At 43.8% G+C, this 23197-nt stretch overlaps 1 long non-coding RNA gene, 2 other non-coding genes and 1 pseudogene across 3 annotated transcripts; 2 read left to right on the top strand and 2 right to left on the bottom strand.

Moving 5' to 3' along the window:
* The first annotated feature begins 9733 nt into the window (after window positions 1–9733).
* Window positions 9734–9901, top strand: LOC113037055 (uncharacterized; annotated as a pseudogene).
* Window positions 9902–13297: 3396 nt separating this feature from the next.
* LOC113037056 (U2 spliceosomal RNA) lies at window positions 13298–13490 on the top strand. The gene has a single exon (XR_003274559.1). It is a non-coding gene; the product is annotated as a U2 spliceosomal RNA (small nuclear RNA).
* Window positions 13491–13593: 103 nt separating this feature from the next.
* Window positions 13594–13753, bottom strand: LOC113037044 (U1 spliceosomal RNA). Its single transcript, XR_003274551.1, has one exon. It is a non-coding gene; the product is annotated as a U1 spliceosomal RNA (small nuclear RNA).
* A 4776-nt stretch (window positions 13754–18529) lies between these two features.
* Window positions 18530–22456, bottom strand: LOC113036297 (uncharacterized). The gene is made up of 3 exons (XR_003274439.1): window positions 21247–22456; window positions 20953–21118; window positions 18530–19083 (listed from the first exon to the last, which is right to left on the bottom strand). It is a non-coding gene; the product is annotated as an uncharacterized LOC113036297 (long non-coding RNA).
* Between the last annotated feature and the right edge of the window lie 741 nt (window positions 22457–23197).

The raw sequence follows: 23197 nt of genomic DNA on the forward strand, positions 1-23197 counted from the left end.
ACACAATTAACTATGTAAATTTTTTGTCATTACCTGAGTTTACTCTGATGACTTGCACTGAATTGAATCAGCCAGGGATGCATAGTCCGGACAGTAGCTGCTGACGGCCAGGTTTAAGAGAAAAAACCGAGAGCTAAAAATTTGAGTTAACTCGCTGACTAGCTTGTCAGTTTTACTACACTTCGCGCCGCTGTTTGCGCATGCGCAGCAACCTAAGCGTCAGAAAAAATCTGCTGTCATCTGACTGGCTTCCCTGTATCAATCAAGTGACGGGATGGATGATAGGCTGGCATCTATTTTTTTAATGCCATGCGATCTACCAATACTACCTTTGCGATCGACTGGTCGATCGCGATCGACGTATTGAGCACCCCTGTCCTAGAGGCACTGCAGCCCCACTTGTTGGGGAGGGTGCCTTTAGTGTTTGGGGGGGATTTTAACTGTGTTTTAAGCAGGAAAGACAGGAAACGAGCCAGACAAGATTTTAAGGTCGATAAGACGTCACTCTTATTGCAGGGGATGGTTAGAGATTTTAAACTAACAGACTGTTTTGCAGCAGTGCACCCCAGGGAGGAGGGCTATACCTGGTTTAGTGGGGATGGCGCTAGGGCCTCTCGAATTGACTACTTGTTTGTGAGAGACGTTTCACCAACTGAGGCTAGATTGATGCCTGTCTTCTTTTCTGATCACATGATGCTGTCCACTACTATCTCATTTGTTTCGGGTGTGACGATGGGGAGAGGAGTGTGGAGACTTAACTGCTCCTTGCTGGAGGACCAGAATCTGGTCAGCCAGTACAGGGAGCGGTATAGTGAATGGCAGACCCTCCAGGACCTTTATGAAACACGGGCTTTGTGGTGGGAAATGGTGAAGGGAAGGACACAGTTATTTTTTAAACAGGCCGGAAAAAAGAAGAAGGCCGCGGAGGACAGACGCATGAGGGGGTTGCAGAAACGACTACAGAGGTACTATCTCTTAAATCAATGGGGGATTGAATTTAATGAAGAAATTAAAGAGGTCAAAAGGGAAATGCAGGTGATTGCGGACACAAAAAGTAAGGGAGTCATTTTAAGAAGTAGAGAGAAAGAGAGAGAAGAAGGTGAAAAATGTACAAGATTTTTAAAAAAAAAAATGAGTAAACCTGGTGTTGTTTCTCAATTAAGGAACAAAGCTGGACAAAAAGTTGAGAATACCGGGGATATCATGCAGGTGATTGAAGATTATTACAAAGAGTTGTATGGGGAGAAAAATGTGGACGGAGAAGTCATTACACAAACCTTGGAGTTTATTGATAAGACTGTTGAGGCTAGTGGTATTCTAGGGCAAGCTTTTACATTGTCCGAGCTCAACCAGTGTCTTAAGAGTTTTAAAGGTGGGAAGTCCCCTGGGATAGATGGACTGTCGATTGAATTTTATCTGACCTTTTGGGACATTTTGGCTGCGGACCTACTTTCAGTGTTTACAGATTTTAGCAAATTGGACAGATTGCCTGACAGTTTTAGAATAGGTTTAGTCACGCTTATTCACAAAGGCAAAGATAAGACTGATTTGAGAAATTGGAGACCAATTACGCTCCTAAATTGCGATTGCAAGCTATTTAGTAAGCTCTTAGCAGCACGGATACGACCGGTTTTAAGTCAGATAATTCACCCGGACCAAGCCTGCGCTGTAAAGGGCAGGAAGATCGCAGACAGCCTCGTATTGATCAGGGATACCATTTGTTTTGCAAGGGATAGAAACAAGCGATTAATCGTCTTGAATTTGGATTTTGAGAAAGCTTTTGACCGAATATCACATCAGTATCTCTTTAGAGTGCTGCAGAAAATGGGCTTTCCAGAACGACTTATTTCTTGGGTGAAGCTGCTATATAATGGGATCGGGAGTAGAATTGTTGTCAATGGGACCCTGACCAGTGAGGTGGGGGTACACTGTGGTGTCCGTCAGGGATGCCCTTTGTCTGCACTACTATATGTCATTTGTATAGAACCACTGGCACAGATCTTGAGGAAAGATAAAGGAATAAAGGGGATGGAAATACCTGGGAGTGGTGGACAAACAGCAAAGTGCGTTCTGTACATGGATGATATTAACATTTTATGTACAGACCTTCCATCGGTGAAGAGGACCTTTGAGGCTACTGACTGGGGTTCTGGGGACTGAGAACGCTGACTTTTGAGGGGAAGGTGTTAGTCATTAAGGCAGTGATTTTACCCTTGCTTCTACTAGTTAGCGCAGTTTTTCTGCTACCCAGAAATGTGCTGCTAGAACTGGAACGGGCCATATTCTACTTCCTATGGAGTTCTAAATGGGAAAGACTCAGAAGGGAGATAATGAAGAAGATGAAGGAGGATGGAGGAAAGGGAGTCCCAGACTTGTATTTGTTTGTGGGAAGCCTCTATACGAGCAGCCACATGAGACAGGCTACGGGCCGTAGTAGCAACCCCCAAACACAGGCGTGGGTTAGATTTTGGTTGGGTAGCTATTTAAGACAGAGAAAACTTATACCAGTAGATCTTAGAGTACCCGTCTCTTTTACTCTTCCTTCAGCCTATGCTGAGTTAAAATCCTTTTTAGTCTCTTTTAATTTGGAGAATCAAGGCTTGGACATTTTAACTAAACACCGGTCTCTCATTTCTGTTGTGCAGGAGCGGGCAGTTGTGACTCCAGTCAGAGGCCTCTCTATTGGAGAAGCCACAGATGTGTGGCGTATGGTGAACCATCCCATTCTTTCAAACAAGCTCCGGGATTTGTCCTGGATGGTGGCCCATGGGATCCTCCCAGTCAGGGCCATCATGCACTCCCGGGGCATGTCTGCAACAGCTATGTGTCCCCGACCTGGTTGTGGCGCGCCAGAGACGGTGAGGCACCTACTCTGGGAGTGCAGCGCTGCCGTAGACCTGTGGGAAATGGCCGGCTCCTCGCAATTCCCGTACTTACCTGCAAGGGAGGTCCTAACAGCACAGCTAGTACTCTATGGGCAGTGTTGGGGAGTAACGGAATACATGTACCGCCGTTACGTATTTAGAATACAAAATATGAGTAACTGTATTCCGTTACAGTTACCGTTTAAAAAGGTGGTATTCAGAATACAGTTACTTTGTTGAAATAAATGGATTACACTGCGGTACTTTCCTGTTTCATGTTGTCGCGGGTCAGGACTGTTTGGGTTTTGTTTGACAGCTACGTTCTTTCGTTCCAGGCGGCAGCGTTACGGTTGCCATGGTTACAGGGTGACGCTCTCTCTCTCTCTCTGCGACTGTGTGTTTCCTGGGTGAGAGAGCGCCTTTTCGTTGTTGTTGTTGTGCTAAGCTAACAGGCAGAATGCTACAAGCATAGCTCTAAAGAATGTAGCATCATGGGCAGTGTAGTCCGTGCTGCAGGGAGAATGGACTGCCATACACGTTATGTGTCTGTGAGCGCAAGGAGGGAGAAAAAGGCGAGTGGAAAGGTACGAGTTGTCGTCGAGGAAAAACGGGAGCTGGAAGCATGTAAATATAATAATAACCACTGCAGCCAAGAAGAGTGCCTGACGAGCCCAGTTGTAAGTAAGCTATTAAGACTCGACTGTACACCGTGTTCGTGTTTTCCTCCGAAAACAATAAGTTCTGTTAGAGCAGCCTTTCAACGCCTCTCTCTGTCTCTCGCAAGAAAAATTGACCCACACAACAAAGTAAAGCTATTTTTCGGCTATGAGCCGACAGGGACCCCGCCGTATTAGTCAGAGGTCCCTTTACTACAGTTCGGAGTCGCGGACCTTCAGTAACAGTAATAAATCACACAGCAATAGTACATTCACGTTGTTGTAAAAAGCATGATAATATATTAAGTAATCCAAAGTATTCAGAATACGTTACTGTCATTGAGTAACGTAACGGAATACGTTACAGAATACATTTTGGGGCATGTATTCTGTAACGGAATACATTTTAAAAGTAACCTTCCCAACACTGTCTATGGGGTGAGCCAAGGAGCAAAGGCACAAAGGAAAGACTTTGAAAAGCAGTGGCTCACTCTCGCTGCCATAAAAGACGCCATCTGGACCTCCAGAAACTTGCTGGTAAGCAAGCACATGCAGATCCCCCCCGTGGCTGCTCTCCGAATGGCAGCAGCAATAATAAAAGAGATTTGTGCCGCAAGCAGCAAGCCTTGAGAGCAGCCACAAAGAAGAATCGCCTCTGTGCCATTCGGACGGAGGAGTCGGAGTCTCATACAGGAAGGTCAAAGCAGCAGCGGCCTGGCTCTCCGGGAGAGGCAGGTGGGAAGGAGCAAGGTGGCGATGATCCCCTCTGAGCACCAGCAGCTTGGGAAGGGACGGGATGGCTCCATTGAACGTTTTAACGAAACGGGAAAAGGGGAAGGGAATTAAAAAGTAACTTTTAAACTGGGTGGGATTGAGAATTGAATGAGATGATTGTGTTTGGTTTTTATGTTTGAGTGTCAATAAAAAAAATTTCGAAGGAAAAAAAAAAAGTTCTTATCAGTTTACACTTGTTTTCTCGGCAGGGGCTAAGACTGCGATCGTCTCCTTTGGGTGCTTGGTCTACTAAAAGAATTACGAAAATACTTTGGGATTCCCCTCACTTTGAAGGTAAGTGTTGTTACTATTTGCCCTTTTTGAAAATATTCTCTGTTTGTGCCTTGTCTTGTCTTTTTTAAAGGCTTTTGTTAGTTTTGTGGTGCCTCCACCATGGCGGCCTACCATGCCGGCATGCGGAGGCACCACAGTGTGCGATTTAGCTTAATTAGAAATGAAGGAGAGTTGCCAAAGATGTCCAGATTGGATTTTTCCAGGAAATTGATTCAACAGGTGTTGGGGTTTTCACCAAATGACCTGAATTGTATCCTGACCCTCCCATTCAACAAAGGTTTTGACGTGAGCTTTTGCTCAAGCGTTTATCTGGAGGATTTCTGGATAAGGTATGAGAATGTGAAACCGCAATTTGAAGAATTTATTGTTGAGAAACTGACTGACAACACCTTGAAAACGGTGATTGTTAGAATGTTTAATGAAACTGTTAGTGCTCAAGACATCTGCGTGTGGCTGGGAAGATACTGCACGGTGAAAGGGCAGGCTATGAAGGTGAGGGATGTGGACGGAATCTGGAACTGTGCATGGAAGGTCCCCATACAGCAATGGGAAGACCCCCATGGGTTTCGGGGCCTGAAACATCTCCCATCTATGATAGTCTTGGGGGACAATAGAGGCTACATTCACTACCAGGGGCAGCCAAAGCTCTGTCGGAGGTGTGGGGAGCATGGGCATTTGGTGGAAGCATGTGAGGAAATCATTTGTGGGAAATGTAAGGAAAGAGGACATACGTATTCTGAGTGTAGAAATGACCATAAGTGTAATTTGTGTGGAGGAGAGGGGCATCTCTTTAGAAATTGCCCTAGGTCATTTGCAAACAAACTTAAGAGGACAAGCTTGATTGGAGAGCAAAACCTGAATGAAATAGGTAATGAGGAAGACTTGATTGACGCAGCTGGGCCTGAAAATTTGATTTTGGCGCCAAAACCTGTGAGTGGAGGAGAGGAACAGGGGGAGGCGGGAAATGGGGAGGAGCATGGAGGGCCTGTCCGACCAGAAACCTCAGAGGAGGAGGAGGGCGGACAGGTCGAAAGTAGAACACAAGGAGGTGGAAATACTTCAAGCGATAGCGCCCAAGATCAGTCCCCCCCTGATACCCAGCTGGCAAAGAGAACTGCGGCAGAACTGTCCTCCGGGACAATTGTTTCAGGAAAGAGGGGAAGACTTGAAGTACCGTCAGAGAGGGTCTTCCCCTCTACCTCGCCAAATGAGGTCTCCTTTCTTAACATAGTTTTGCAGTCAACCCCCAAAGATCGTATGGTTAATGCAGCGCTGCAGCAGAGGCCGTCTCCTAGAGTCCGTAAAGGGAATAGAGCACCAGCCCTCCCTCCAGAACCGTGTGAGGTGAAGGAAGAGCTCTGTTCACGAGAAATAAATTGACGTTAGGATCCTTGAAACCTGGGCTGAGTCTTTTCCCTGAGGAGAATTACCTCCCCTTAACTTAAAAATGGTTAGTTTGCCCTTTGTCTTACTCCTTATGGCTCTTACCTTCTCAACTATAAATGTTAGAAGTGTTAGGACCAAAATGAGAGCCCAGAGTGTGTTATCCTTTCTAAATACTGTAACGTCAGATGTGATCTTACTTCAGGAATGTGCAATACCCTTTTTAAAAGCTTATAACCAGTGGCAGGACATGTGGCCACAACCATCAATATGGAGTGGATCAAATGGAAATAAGAATGATGGAGTAGCCGTTTTGGTTAAAAACCCCTTTGTGCTGGTAAAGGGGAGCACTGTGGTGAGAGAAGGAAGAGCACTTGTAGTTAATTTGAGTTATATGGACAAGGATTTTAACCTCCTGAATGTCTATGGGTTTAATGATAAACATGAAAGATATGACCTTTTAGAGGAGCTGCAGCCCCATTTGTTGGGAAAGGTGCCTTTAGTATTTGGGGGGGGATTTTAACTGTGTCCTAAGTAGAAAGGATAGGAAACGAGCCAGGCAAGATTTTAAAGTGGACAAGACGTCACTCTTATTACAGGGGATGGTTAGAGATTTTAAACTAACTGACTGTTTTGCAGCAGTACACCCCAGGGAGGAGGGCTATACCTGGTTTAGTGGGGATGGCTCTAGGGCCTCTCGTATTGACTATTTGTTTGTGAGAGATGTCTTGCCAACTGATACTAGATTGATGCCCGTCTTCTTTTCTGATCACATGATGCTGTCCAGTACTATCACACTGGCATCGTGTGTGACGATGGGGAGAGGACTGTGGAGACTTAACTGCTCCTTGCTCGAGGACCAGAATTTGATCAGCCAGTATAAGGAGCGGTATCGTGAGTGGCAGACCCTCCAGGACTTTTATGAAACACGGGCAGAGTGGTGGGAAACGGTTAAAGAAAGGACACAGTTATTTTTTTAAACAGGCCGGGAAAAGGAAGAAGGCTGCTGAGGATAGACGCAGGATGGGGCTGCAGAAAAGACTACAGAGGTACTATCGTTTAAACCAATTGGGGATGGATTTTAACGATGAAATAAAAGAGGTCAAGGAGGAAATGCAGGTAATTGCGGACATAAAAAGTAGGGGGGTTATTTTAAGAAGTAGGGAGAAAGAGAGAGATGAAGGTGAAAAATGCACAAGATATTTCTTCAAGAAAATTATGAGCAAGTCTGGCTGTGTTTCTCAACTAACGAACAAAGCCGGACAAAAAGTTGAGACTACCGAGGAGATCATGCAAGTGATCGAAGATTATTATAAAGAGTTATATGGGAGGAAAAATGTTAGTGGAGAGAATATTACACAAACCTTGGAGTTTATCGACAAGACTGTTGAAGACAGTGGTTTTTTGAGCCAAGGCTTTACATTGACTGAGCTCAATCAGTGTCTTAAGAGTTTTAAGAACGGGAAGTCCCCAGGGATGGATGGACTCCCGTGGGAATTCTACCGGACTTTCTGGGACATTTTGGCCGCGGACCTACTTTCTGTTTTTATAGATTTTAGCCAACTTGACAGGCTGCCGGACAGTTTTAGAATAGGGGTAGTCACTCTTGCTCATAAAGGAAAGGACAAGACCGACATGGAAAATTGGAGACCAATTGCGCTCCTAAATTGCGACTGCAAGCTTTTTAGCAAACTCTTATACGCCCTGTGCTAAGCCAGATAATTCACCCGGATCAAGCCTGTGCTGTTAAGGATAGGAAGATCACTGATAGCCTCGTATTGATCAGGGACACCATTTGTTTTGCGAGGGATAGAAACATTCGGCTAATCGTCTTAAATTTGGACTTTGAGAAAGCCTTTGATCGGATCTCGCATCAGTATCTCTTTAGAGTGCTGCAGAAAATGGGGTTTCCAGAGCAGTTTATTTCTTGGGTAAAACTGTTGTACAGTGGGATCGGTAGTAGATTTGTCGTTAATGGGATCTTGACTGGGGCGGTGGACTTACACTGCGGTGTTCGTCAGGGGTGTCCCTTATCTGAACTCCTTTATGTTATCGGCGTAGAACCACTGGCGCAGATCTTGAGAAGAGACAAAGGGATAAAGGGTTTGGAAATACCAGGGAGTGGTGGACAAGTAGCAAAATGTGTCCTGTACATGGACAATATCAATATTTTGTGTACAGACCTGTCTTCGGTGAAGAGGACTTTTGAAGCGACTGACTGGTTCGGGAAGGCCTCGGCTTCCAAGCTTAATAAGAATAAGACTCAGGTACAATTTTATGGACCATGGGAGGCTACAGAGTTGACTGGGCTTGAGATGAATCTGACACAAAACGACCAGAGGATTTTAGGGATCAGGTTTGACAAGGAAGGAGGAGGCAAGACAAATTGGCCTGTAATTATAGGGAAAGTGAAGCAACAGCTGGGTTACTGGGGACTGAGAACGCTGACTTTGGAGGGCAAGGTGTTAATCATCAAGGCAGTGATTTTACCCCGACTTCTCTTAGTCAGCTCAGTCTTTATCCCTCCCCGAAAAGTGCTCTTAGAACTGGAACGAGCCATTTTCTACTTCTTATGGGGTTCTAAATGGGAGACACTTAGAAGGGAGACAATGAAGAAAATGAAGGAGAATGGAGGAAAGGGGGTTCCAGACCTGTATCTGTTTGTAGGAAGTCTCTATACGAGCAGCCACCTGAGGCAGGCCACGGCCCGATCGAGTAACCTCAAAACGCAGGCGTGGGTTAGATTTTGGGCGGGGAGCTACTTAAGACAGAGAAAATTGATACCGGTGGATCTAAAAGTGCCTGTCTCTTTTAGTCTCCCCCCAGCCTATGCTGAGCTAAAGTCCTTTTTAGTCTCCTTTAACTTGGAAAATGAAGACTTAAACATTTTAACTAAACACCGGTCTCTCATCTCTGTTGTGCAGGAGCGAGAAGCTGTGACTCCAGTGCGTGGCCTCTCGATTGGTGAAGCCACAGATGTGTGGCGTTTGGTGAGCCGTCCCATTCTTTCGCATAAGCTCCGGGATGTGTCCTGGATGGTGGCTCATGGGATCCTCCCAGTCAGGTCCGTTATGCATTCTCGGGGCATGTCTGCAACAGCCATGTGTCCCCGGCCTGGTTGTGGCACGCCAGAGTCGGTGAGGCACCTGCTCTGGGAGTGCAGCGCTGCTGTAGACCTGTGGGCAATGGCCGGCTCCTCGCAATTCCCGTACTTACCAGCAAGGGAGGTCCTAACAGCACAGTTAGTGCTCTATGGGGTGAGCCAGGGTGTAAAGGCACAAAGGAAAGACTTTGAAAAGCAGTGGCTTACTCTCGCTGCCATCAAAGACGCCATTTGGACCTCCAGAAACTTGCTGGTAAGCAAGCACATGCAGATCCCCCCTGTGACTGCTCTCCGAATGGCGGCAGCAACAATAAAAGAGATCTGTGCTGCAAGCAGCAAGCCGTGGGAGCAGCCACAAAGAAGAATCGCCTCTGTGCCCATTCGGACGGAGGAGCCGGTGCCACACACAGGGAGGTCAAAGCAGCAACGGCCTGGCTCTCCGGGAGAGGCAGGTGGGAAGGAGCAAGGTGGTGAGGATCCCCCCTGAACACCAGGAGCTTGTGAAAGGACGGGACGGCTTTTATAAACTGTTTTTTATCGCTCCTGTGCATTTTCTTTTAAGGAAAGGGTGGGAAGAAATAAAAAGTAATCTTTTAAATTGGGTGGGAATTTGAATCTTATGAGATGACTGTGTTTGGTTTCTATGTTTGAGTGTCAATAAAATTTTTCGAAAGAAAAAAAAAAATCTGTTCTTATCAGTTTAATATCTGATATGCCCCCGATTCGGGGGCAACGTATTAAACGTATTTTTAGAACAGGGAGCCGAATAAGGGGCTCCGTTCGCTCCGTTCGCTCCACGCATCGCCTCCGGGAACGGTGCCCCCTTTGCTGACTTTGTGCAAAAGCAAGAAAGCCAAACAAAGTAAGGTCTGCCAAGCCAAGAGCCAGAAAGCAGCCGGAAGCGGCGAACGTGCAGGGATAGAAGCTCAGAGAAATAAGGAAAAAAACTGGGAAGAGAGCGAGGAACTGAATATATTATTAAAGGAACAGGAGGTTTTGTTTCAGGAGAGGGCGAAAACAAGAATGTTTAAATTTATGCAGGAGGAGTATATGCAACAGGAGAAGTGCTCGGCCTATTTTTTTGCTCAAATGAAAAAGAAAGAGGAAAAAGGGGCAATTATGGAACTGGAAAGGGAAGGGAAATCGGTTACTGGACGGGATAATATTTTGAAGATGGTAGAGGAGTACTACAGTTCATTGTTTGGTGTGGAAGAAGTAGATAGAGGGGCTCAAGAAATGGTTTTAGGTTTTCTGAAAGAGAGGTTACCAGAGGACGCAAGGAAGCTTTTGGAAAGGAGCATAACAAACCACGAACTATACGAGGCGATAAAGACAATGAAGAATAACAAGGTACCTGGGATAGATGGACTCACAAAGGAGTTTTACATCACCTTTTGGGATCTCATCGGAGACCACTTGTTGGAGGTATTTGAAGAAATGTGTGAAACGGGTAGAATGCCAAAGAGTATGAGGACGGGTGTGATAAGTTTACTACATAAGAAAGGCTCACCTGCTGTGCTTTCAAATTATAGGCCTCTTTCAATGGTCTGCGTGGACTACAAAATTTTGAGTCGAACTCTAGCAAGACGCCTGGCCCGAGTCTTGCCTGCTATTATTAATGCAGACCAGACATGCGGGGTAAAGGGCAGGCAGATTGGTTGGAACTTACAACTACATAGAGATGTGCTTACATACATCAGAGAGAGGAACTTGACAACAATATGCGTAACACTTGATCAGGAAAAAGCTTTTGATAGGGTCAATTATGATTTCTTATGGAGGGTGATGAGAAATTTTGATATAGGAGGAAAATTTTTGAATTGGATAAGTATGATGTATACTGACATAATTTGCAAGATAAAGATAAATGGACACTTAACAGAGGAAGTACAACAAACGAGAGGGCTACAGCAGGGTTGCCCCCTGTCCGCCCTACTCTATGTTATATATGTAGAACCTTTAGCATGTGCAATAAGAGGAAACGAGAAAATTAGAGGAGTGCCCTTGCCAGGGGGGGAGGTGTTGAAGATCTCCCAGTACGCTGACGACACAGTTCTTTACTTGGAAGATGATGGAAGTGTGAGGGAGATGATACGAACAATACAGACCTTTGAGAGCGCTGCGGGGTCAAAGGTCAATAAGGAGAAATCAAAATATAAATTTTTGGGACGATGGGCAGGTAGGAGAGAGACGCTTTGCGGGCTTTCTTTGTGTGAAGGGCCCATGCGGGTCCTGGGCATAGATTTTGGAAATCCAGGGGGGGATGCAAATTACAACTGGGATTTGAAGATAGCGAAGATCTTAAAGAAATTGGGGATGTGGTCAAAAAGAAAGCTCACTATAACTGGCAAAGTTTTGGCCGTAAAAGCTGACATCTTACCTGCCCTACTCCATTTGGCATATGTCTTTCCAATGCTACAGACTCATAGGAAGGCGCTAACACGGGGAATTTTTAAATTAATATGGGGGGGGGTATGAATATGTAAAAGAACAACTATGTATCAGACAATATCAAAAGGTGGGAGGGATGTCCCATACATCCCTTTGAAATTGGATGTGATGTATTACAGTAACATATGTGCTCCTCTCCAGCCACCCCTTTCCTGTCAAAGTGGAACTCTGGAGCAGAGTAGGCGGGGCCTGAGATCTGCCCCTTCAGCCAAGCAAACAGGGCCTACCGTGACGCCGGAAGCCGGGACGAGGAGTCACTGTGGCTTCCTGCGAGGCCAAAGAAACACACACTCTGGCTTCTGGGAGGGAGGGATGTCCCATACATCCCTTTGAAAATGGATGTGATGTATTACAGTAACATATGTAATTTATTGAACAGGTCCAATGTACATAAATGCCAAGTCTTGATCCGCTTTTGGTTATCTGGCCCCATGAGACAATTGATCGAGTGGGATAATAGGGTGCCAAGGGCGGAAAGCAGACCAGACTATTTTTCAAGGATGATTAAATGGCGGGAGAAGCATCAGGAATATAAGGACAAAGACCTCATGTTGAATCACAAAAAAATTGTATAGAGCCATGGTGCAGAAAATGCACACCCAAAATTCATGGGTGCAGGAGGAGGTATGGATACGAGCTCAGGAGAAGGGACTGAGCAACGGCTGCAGGGATTTTAACTGGCTGCTGCTGCATAAAAAAATACCGGTAAGATCAATAATGCATGCACATAGATTATGTGATAATAAGAACTGTCCAAGAAGCACATGTCAAAGAGAAGAAACAATAGAACATGTAATGTGGGGATGCCCCTTTGCGAGGGAAGTGTGGGGTGAAATGCAGAAGCAGTATGTTTGTTTAAAAGGGATTTCGTACGATGAAGTAATGTTCCTTACGGGATGGGAGAAGGGAAGTAACCGAAAAGGAAAGTCTTTGTTATTAGTGTCCTTGGTAAAACTATATTTGTAGAAGGCCCGGCAAGGGTATATTTTGGGGTCATACAAATGGACAGCCAAGAGTATATGTAGATTGGTAGAGAAGGAAATAGAAAAAGTGCGGCTGCTGGAGAAATTGAAATGGGGGTGGGATACAATCAAAGATGGATGGAAAGACATTCCTTAGAAGTCACTTAATATAGAGGCCTAAGAAGAAAAGTTTTTTGGTTGTTTTGTTCGTTTCTTTGAGAGCAACACATGGTAAGATCAGTATTGAGTTGATAAAAGGATTGGAAAATAAGGTAACGGGGATTTTTATGCCAATTTAGAAGATGTGATGTAACTTTGGTATGACTGTACAATTGAACGTGTGTTTCTCCTCTTTACGACTTATTATTTTGCTATTTAGATGCCACAGTACTTGTAGAAAGGACCTTTGAACCTTTCGATCAATGGAGAGAGAAAATGTCTCGCTTTGTATAGAATAGGCTTACCCTTTGTGATGTTTAATAATCTACATGTATGTGATGTTTTGTTTTTTGAAAATAAAAAAAGGAAAAAAAAAATCTGTTCTTATCGAGAAGCAATATGGCAACTGCGTCGGCCAGTTATGGGGAAGAGATGGACAGAAGGAGTGGAATGAAGAATACTTTACGTTTTGATTTGATCGACAAAGACTTTTGGGAGAAGAATCCTCTTTGACGCTCTCAACATACAGCCAGAAGAGATCTATTGCCTACAACAGAGCACAGCTAAGAAATATTACGATGTGACGCTAACTACCACAGAGAGAGCGAGAGCGGAGGACGCGAGACGGAAAGCCAACACAGCAGTAAGCGAAGACCTAAAAAGATACGCGGTAAAAAAAAAAAAATCTGTTCTTATCAGTTTAATATCTGATACGCCCCCGATTTGGGGGCAACGTATTAAACACATTTTTAGAACAGGGAGCCGAATTAGGGGCTCGCTCCGTTCGCTCCACGCTCTTATCGAGACGTTCGCCGCTCTTACCATCTCGATAAGAGATTCCAATGCCTGAAACCATTGACGTGAGCAAGCCATCGCATTTTGTCCCAGTTCAAAGGGCACACCGAGAGAAGAGCAGACACATGGATCTTTGCTTTGGACACAAGAGTGAGGGGAGAGCGCGAACGCAGTCCCCCACTACCACAAATTATGCAGTTGAGATTCCCGCATTTGGGGAATTCACAAGGGTCAGCACAACCGGAGTGCAATGGTTGAGCCTCGCCCTGGGTGAACCACCTTCGTGATCATGGTATGTTATATCTATAGTTTATACCAAAAAGTTCTACTTTGGTTTCATCTGACCACATGACATTCTCCCAATCCTCTGCTGTATCATCCATGTGCTCTCTGGCAAACTTCAGACGGGCCTGGACATGCACTGGCTTCAGCAGCGGAACACGTCTGGCACTGCGGGATTTGATTCCCTGCCGTTGTAGTGTGTTACTGATGGTGACCTTTGTTACTTTGGTCCCAGCTCTCTGCTGGTCATTCACCAGGTCCCCCCGTGTGGTTCTGGGATCTTTGCTCACCGTTCTCATGATCATTTTGACCCCACGGGATGAGATCTTGCGTGGAGCACCAGATCGAGGGAGATTATCAGTGGTCTTGTATGTCTTCCATTTTCTGATGATTGCTCCCACAGTTGATTTTTTCACACCAAGCTGCTTGCCTATTGTAGATTCACTCTTCCCAGTCTGGTGCAGGTCTACAATACTTTTCCTGGTGTCCTTCGAAAGCTCTTTGGTCTTGGCCATGGCGGAGTTTGGAGTCTGACTGTTTGAGGCTGTGGACAGGTGTCTTTTATACAGATGATGAGTTCAAACTAGAGATGGCACGATACCACTTTTTTATGTCCGATACCGATATCATAAATTTGGATATCTGCCGATACCGATATGAATCCGATATAGTGTTTTTTTAATCAACAAAACTGTTTTTTAAATATCTTGCTGCATTTTGTATAAGTTCATACTCAAGTTTAAAACAACAACTACACTAAAGCTATTCTGTTATACCTGTATGCAAAAAAAAATATTTCATAGTTCAGCAATACTGATCAATCTAATAAACTTAAACCTACACCATCCTCCCTATTCTGGTATTTTAAAGAGTACTTAGCGTAAATATTAAGCAACCTAACTAATAGGGTTCCAACTCCCAGCAACAAAAATAAATAAATAAAAAATAGGGAACCACCCCTCACACTCCACCTCATGATGCTTAATCGACGTAATCAACCTTAATTTGATGCAGTGTGAAAAAAAATGCACAGAAATCAATTATTTTTCAAGAAATATTAAATACTATTATAATTATTATTTATTATTTATTATTATTATTTATTTATTATTATTATTATTAATACGCCCGTATTTTCTGTGTTCGGTCCTCAGATGGTTGAGGCAATGTTAGAAAGATAAAGATACTAGAGTGTGTTCCTGAGAATTTTTTTTTTTTTTTTTTTTGGTCATAATGACCAGTCAAGCTTTGGCTAGTTGATGATACTTTGTCCCATAACTGTAAATGTCTTTTATTGTTTGTTTCTGTTTGTTTGTTGTTCATTTTCAATTTAAAAAATGAAAATAAAAGGTTTAAAAAAAATTGCAGACTGCACAAAGGAAAAAGTACTATAGCTTACTAGGGTATATATATTATACTTAATAGTTACTATATACAGTAATTGACTTCTATTCATTTTGCATCAAATTAAAACTTTGGGTGTCAGATAATTATTTATTAAAAGCTAGACATTTTAAATGAGAATAAGAAAGAAAAGTATGTCTTTGTGCCCCCTTTTCCCTGTTCATGCCCTATCGGCCCCCCTGGCTAAACTTTGCTAGATCCGCCCCTGCACAGTTACAGCCGTCAGCTGCGTAGAAAAAGATCCTCGAGTAGAAAGTAATATTAAATAAATTCTAACAACAGCTGATTAAGCTTAAACGTGCTGCTGTTGTTCAGCCGCTGGTTTCCTCTTTCTGGTGCAAAGTGGGCCAAAAGCAAACTACAGACACGGACTCCCGACAGAAAAGCCGATCAGCTGATCATTAAGCAGTTTCATGATTGAAGTAGCAGCAAGAAGAAGCAGTCGCTCCATATATCGCTTGTTAAGCTTAACGCAGGAATGCTTTACAAACATTCAGAGATGGACTTACACACTTGCTTTACTTCTCTCGGGATAACTTTGTCGGAGATGAAATGCCGGGTTGCTAGCGAAGCTCCAAATGCTATCCAGACCACCACGCATGCCACAGCCGCTCTATCACGTGATGCATACTGCTCCGAGTGCTAACGTTCTGAGGTGAGTTACGGCGTGTGGCAAGTTTTGTGAGGTGCTTTCGTGATATTTAATGGATCGGATTACATTTTTTATTTTTCTCTGATATCCGATCCAGTAATTTAGGTCAGTATCGGACCGATACCGATACGATCGGTCCATCTCTAGTTCAAACAGGTGCCGTTCATACAGGTAACAAGTGGGGGACAGAAAAGCGTCTTACAGAAGACGTTACAGGTCTGTGAGAGCCAGAGATTTTCCATGTTTGAGGTGACCAAATACTTATTTTCCACCCTGATTTACGAATAAATTCTTTACAAATCCTACCATGTGGATTCATGGATTTTTTTTTCACATTCTGTCTCTCACAGTTGAAGTGTACCTCTGGTGCAAATTACTGACCTCTGTCATCATTTTAAGTGGGGGAACTTGCACAATCGGTGGCTGACTAAATACTTTTTTGCCCCACTGTATATATTGAACAATACAAAATTTTTAATTTATTTTATCAACTTTTCTTCTGACGATGCTGTCTGTGTTGAGAGCTCAGTGGATCTGCGTTCCACTACTCTGCCTAGGCTCCACTGTCGAGCGCAGATCCACTGAGCGCAGAGCAAGCTAGCGAGACAGAAGTTAAGCTCGTTGCAACATGGCAACTGCCTCAACACTACCCAAAATAGAACCTCCCCCACTCTCATTCAGATCTGGCGTTTGGAACTATTTTGGTTGTCATGTGAATTATGACCCTGATGGTAAGCGCATCATGGACAAAAGTAAAACAGTATGTGCCACGCAATGCTCAATTACACTGGTGGGAACTAGTGCGTTAGCGCAGTTAGCTCGTTAACGTGTTGACACCGTCCAGCCCCACGCATGGGACGATCCGCGGTAACTCCTTAACTGTACTTTTGAGTTAAAATATATATTTATAATTTTAATAAGTGACAAATTAAAAAATTATGGCATGAACACTGTTTTGTATCAAAAAAATATCGAACCGTGACACCAAAGTATTGAACCGAACCGTGAATTTTGTGTATCATTGCACCCCTAATATATATGTGAGGCCATGAAAAGTTGACGCTGGTAATCTTTTCGGACCACAGTGCAGTAAGCGCTACAGTGGTGGTTAGCGGGCCCTACACAACTGGTCCAAAAGATTAGCTATGGCAAATAAATAATTATTATTATTATTATTATTATTATTATTATTATTATTATTATTATTATTATTATTATTATTATAATATGGAAAGCCTGCAACCTTTCATTTACTGGCAAAGTACTGGTGATGAAAATAGATATACTTCTTACCCTGCTATACCTGGCTTACATATTCCCCATGCATGAAGCAGTTAGAAAAGAAACAACGGGGCGGTCTGCCTCTCCCCACCACAGGGAAAAGGGTAACACCACCTGAGTCTGGGTGCAGTTCCCCTCCTCCAGGGGCAAGGGTACCTAGACCCGGTTGGTAGAGTACGCTTGGGGAGTGTGATCGTGTATACAGCGTCTCTTTATGTCTGTCTCCACGTTGGTTGAGTGTGGAGTAAGTGCATATGAGAGCATGAGGGTGGGAATGGATGTTTGTATCTGTGTGTGCCTGTATGTCTGTGTCTATATGTCAGGTTGGGTATCAGACGCCACCTCTCTGGGGACATCTCAGGCCCTCCAAGGTTTGGAGGCCTATCTCCACCCACCACCACTTCCCCTGCCAGTGGCGGACTCCCTCAGGTGTCCGTGCGTTGGTGGTTCTTTGTGTCTGGGGGTGGGCGTCCAGGTACACACCGGCTCACTCCTTGGCGGCCGCTTATCGGGGCCTGGAGCCTGGGGCTCGCTCGGGCCACTTCGGAGGTGGGGTGACCACGGCCTCTCGGCCTGGGGCTCGGTCACTCAGGCACAGCTGGCTGCCGGTGGAGCTCACGGGCGCGTCACTGCAACTCCCCCTGGCTTCTGCTCCGCGGCTGCTGAGTGAGCCCTCATCTGGGACTCTCCTCAGCTCTAACTGAGACAGTGGCGCGGCTGCCCCTCTGTTGGTCTTCCTTGGTCTCTTGTGTTCTGGGGGCCTCTGGATGTCTGGAGTTTTGATCTCCTCCATACCTGCTTCGTGCCCTGGAGGACGGGGCTGTGGCTCCCCACACTCCCTAGCAGATCGTTACATGGAGAAACCTTTGGAATGCAAGCATGCTGATCCACACAGGTATGCACACAGGTGTACACATGGGTATTCACAGACGCGGACTACAGCTTTCTTGGCTGCTGCCTCAAAGCACATTGTGCGCTGTCTATCTTGCGTGCTGCACAATATCGTTTATTATTTAGTATCTACTGATATCTACTGCTAGCTAGTTTATTGTGATGGTGCCGTTTTTTTTATTATGTTTTTTATTATGTTGCTCTTTGTTGTTTGCTTTCTCTTCTGTTTTTTTTCTCCATACAGGTGACCCAGGTGTTTTGTTTGTTTGTTCTTTCTTCCCCCCTTCTCACCGTCTCTTCTCCCCTTTGGTTTTCTTTCTCTCCCTCTTTCTTTCATTCTTTCTCCCTGTCCTATCCCCCAGTCATGTCTGTCCCGTTTGTAGCAACTGAAAATAAAATAAATTCATAATTATAATAAAGGTCAATCGAATGGACCAATATGGCAAGGCCATGATGATCCACTTGGTAAAATAAATCCGCTTGGCATCTTTCTTGGCCTTAAGACAACAATTCTGATGGCTATAGATCCAAACGGGACACAAAAAAAAAAAAAAAAAAAAAAAAACACCCTTAGAAAACTACCTAAACTGAGAACACAAATAACTAAACAGGCAGGCTTGCAGACAGAACACACAGTGTGGAATGAGGGAGATTGCAACACAGAGCAAGTCAAAGACAGAGCTTAAATACAAAGAGGGATAACGAGGGAAGGAGACACAGAAGGAGAGCACAGCTGGGAGTAATCAAACATGACGAGACAAAGCAGACGCAAAACTGAAAACATTAACATAGGATGCAGACTGTCAAAGCAAAACACTATCTAAACCCTGGGTGAAACAAAAACCAAACAAAAGACAAGTGCTAACCCTAACTCCCTAACTGAAAAAACAGTATAGATAATAATAAGGCAGTTCACCCCTTCTGCTTCAGTACCTTTTTACACGTGAAAAGTAACTACAATCTATTTACACAGCTCAGCAATCCTCAGGGAACACACACACAAAAAGTCATCAAGGGCTTCGGAGGCCAAGGACAGGTCTGCTGCTGCTGTAGAGGGTTTTTCAAATCAGCCACTTGATCAGGAAATCAATCAGCAGCTGCCAGCTCTCCAATCAGCAAGGACCTGCAGGTTCTTAAAAATACAGAACACACAGAACAAAATCCAGCCACTGGGATTCAAATTATGGGTAGGTTCATAACAGCCAGACAATCAAGCATGAATAGAATAAGATGTATGCCAACATATGCTGAGAGGAGAGAAGCTGCAACTCAGGATAGTCACATTTTGGGGGCTTTAATAAATTTGGCCAGATTTTCGGAAATGAGAGCTACTCCGTCCAAAGTAGGATGGATGCCATCTCTCCTAACAAGACCAGGTTTCCTCAAGAAAGTTTCCCAATTATCTATAAAGCCTACATGTCGGAGACCACTCACACAGCCAGCAATTGAAGGAGAACATGTGGCTAAACATGTCACTCCTGGTCCGATTGAGGAGGGGACCAGAGAAAACTACCGAGTCCGACATTGTTTTGGCAAAGTTAAACACCAAAATTGATTTTAGTGACCTCCGACTGACATAACCGGGTGTCATTACTGCTGTCGTGAATTATAATTTTACTAAATTTATGTTTACCCTTAGCCAGCAGTTTTAAATTTCACTCAATGTTGCCTGCTCTGGCTGCTAGCAGTGTCCAAGAGTTTTGTCCCCCCCCCCGCTATGGCTCTGGGCCCCACACTTTGGGAAGGTCTGCTTTAGAGGAAGAGATAACTTTTGAAGAACTATATGATGTTAAAAATGAAGGACAGGAAAGTGCTGGGGTAGAAGATATAGAAGATAGGCACTTGGCAGCTATATGTATTAGTTTGATATAGTTGACCAGAAAGTCATTGATTGCTAATAGAATGAAAAGGTTAAATAAATCGTCAGATAGTAAAAGAGTATTAAATCTCCAAGGGGGGCAAGAGCGAGGTCTACCAATGAAGTTTTTATCAAGGCTTAGCAGAGCATGTTCTGAAATATCGATTGGGTAGTATTCAGAAGACTTGACTTAATGCATTAGAGAACTATCAACAAAAAAATTATCTATATGGGAATAGAACTGGTGTACCTCAGAGGAATAAAAATACTTTTTTGTTTGTGGATTATGTGTCCTCCAAGGATCTACAAACCCATTCTGAGACATGAAGTCCAAGACTGATTTTGACATAGAGGACTAAGGAAAGACACGAAGTGAGGAGCCGGCTAATGTCGGGCTCATTACACAATTTAACTCCCCAGCGAGAATTAGACAATTGGTAGAAGAGTGCTAATTAGGTTATTTGTAAAATCTGGGTTATCAAAATTTGGAACAAAAAGTTTAACTACTAAAACAGGAGTGTGAAATAGAGTACTAGTGATTATAAGGAATCTTCCTTTTTTTTTTTTTATCCTTTATTGTTTTGGAAACTGTAAAATGAAGCTTCTTACTAATTAAAATGGCTACTTCTCTGGCTTTAGAGTTAAAGGCTGAATGAAAGATCTCCCCAACCCACGAATACTAAAGCTTGAAATGATGTGTATCCTGCAGGTGTGTTTCTTGTAAAAATATTATATCTGGGTTTTTCACATTTTTCACGCTTCAGACCACCCATCCATCCCTCCCCTTGCTTGCACTCTGTCCTTCCCCAAATGAAGGAACGGTACAGAGTCAATGACAAACTTGTGCTTACAGTTAAATAGCGCAATAGGAAAAAAAAAAACAGTTCTAAGTGCTGGGTGAATTCTGCAGAACTAGACAAGTAGTATAAAAGGAAAATATACGATAGGCAGTATTCTCAAGAACCAAGAATGCCTGCCGTGAAAGTACTGTTTAAGTTAAACCCATAAGGAACAAACATTTAAAAACTGACCCATACATTTTTTTGAACATCAAAGAATAGCTTACCCAAGAGAAAGAAAAATAAACTCCTCAAAAGTATAAACCGGAAACCTCGACAGTTCCCCTAGGTATATTTTTCTTACTTGGTTATCATCTTGTAAGTTTTGGCCTCCTCTGTAGAGGTAAAATCCAGTGTGACCCCATCACGAGTAATCCGCAGCCAGGCTGGGTGAAGCAGTGGGAACCGGACCCCTTGAGCTGGCGGCAGCAGTCTGTGAAGGCTGCACATGCTTGCGCCGTCTTGGCGGCCTAATTGGGGAAAACAGAGTCGGTCAAATTGTTCACCTTAATCCACTGAAGCTCCCTTGCCCTCGACAGGATTTTAACACAGTCAGTATAGTAATGTGGTTTCACTACTATGGCATGGGGCTGCTCACCTGTCTTAGGCTTGGGAGGCAGAGTACGGTGAACAGGATCTAGCAGCGGCTCCTCGGCGAGGTCAAAGGCCTCCTTTAATTGAAAAAACAGCCAACTCTGCAGTAGCTCACTACTACTACTCACACCAAACTGCCATTAGCCGGAAATCAATTTTACTCCCTTTAAACAGAATAAAAAGTCTTGCAAGTTGACTTGGAATAATGTTAAAAAGATTTGGCATGGCAAATTGTTCTGGAATGTTTACCCACAAGAACATTCCTAAAAAGGAGGGAGTCCACAAGAAGTTTTCAATGCCCCACAGGAAAGTGTGGAGAGGATGAGATGGTCATAAATGTGATTTAACGTATGAAAGAATAGCACATGGTCTTGTGGCGGGGCGTGGTCTGCGGTGCTGCTGCAGGGGAGATGGACACACCTGCATGGCATCTGCAATCACGCCTCACCAGCTTTAACATCTGTACCAGGTCCTGAAATTGGTTGGAGAGGGACAAAAAGGAAGAAAAATGGAGACACAACAGACCCGTCTAATTTTAGACCCATTAGTTTGCTTAGTATGGATTAGAAAATACTAACCAACCAGGTTAGTACTTGAGCTTGCTAACATCGTTCTTCAAGACTTTCTTGTAACTCCCTTGTACCATAATGACTACCAGACTGTGACAGTCCACACGGACAATCCGTGGATGTCCGAAAAGACAATACAATATTTTTTAGGGACATTTGTAACTGTGCTACCCAGAGTCAAGGAGATCAAAGTTGCATTGGGAATATGGACAGGGAAAAGACAATTTAGAATTAAATTAAAGGAAGACCCAACTGGTTATGAAAGACATTGTCACCCACCTGCATGTTTCACTATTCGTGCAGATTGGGGGATTCATTATGTCAATTAATAATTTTTTAGAAATGCAGTACATATGGACATACAGAAGATGCATGTAGCCAGGTGTGTTGCTGAAGTTGTAATGCACTGGGACACAACGTAAGAGACTACAATGAATTAAGGAAATATCATTTATGTAATGCAGAATCTCACTTGGCTAAAAACTGTCCCAAACCTCAATCCTATGCAGTTGTTCTTAGGGACAATACTTTCGCCAGCAGCCAAGAAACAAAGAAATAAAAGACACCAATGATGCTGCAGTCAGTATTTCTCACTTTTTTCTCACTGGAATGCCTTAGCAACCCCCCAAGCTTACTAATTGATGAAGGAGCAAGATGAACATTGGCATCCTTTTAAGTTTTTTTTATTGTCTTTTGATATTTTTGTAAGAAGCATTTTCTAAACTACATAATAACATGATGGATTTTAAAATTATGACCTGTTAAGAGGAGGAGCAGTCTTTACTTACTTAACAACTTGTAATTTTGACAAACTCATGTTTATCAAGGAATGGGTCAAGGGAGAGTCCAAATGGCATGTGGGGTGGGTACATTGCAGTGCAGACACTAAGTTGATAATTACACACAGGTTTGTTGCCAAAACTGCAACACTCTCTACAGGCTTTGTGTTATGCTCTAAAGAGTTAAGGAAATGTACTTTATGCTGAATCTCATTTGGCCAAGAACTGCCTGGAACCCTGACTTTATGCAACTTTTTTTGAGGGAAGGGATTTTGGCAGATGGCAGTGAAACAAGTGAAACTGAAAAACATCTCTTGAAAGTGGCACAGGTGGGGAAAATGAGTGTGTCAATTAGCAATTAGGAAAAGAAAAAAGATGGTTGTGGAAAAGTAGTGGCATGTAGTCAGAGTGGCCACGCAATATGTATGTAAAGAGGAGGCAAGGTTGAGTGTATGCGAGGACAAGGAGTCAGAGAGAGACCAGTGGTGTGACGACCCACTCCATATTGCCTTTTTTTTTTTTAATTTTTTTTAGGCTGTTTGTGTGTCTAATTTGCAGGCATTGGAGGGGTGGAAGGGCTCATTCCCAATCAGTGACAATGGCAACA

Source organism: Astatotilapia calliptera, chromosome 14 (assembly GCF_900246225.1).
Source record: "Astatotilapia calliptera chromosome 14, fAstCal1.2, whole genome shotgun sequence".
Classification (NCBI taxonomy): Eukaryota; Metazoa; Chordata; class Actinopteri; order Cichliformes; family Cichlidae; genus Astatotilapia; species Astatotilapia calliptera.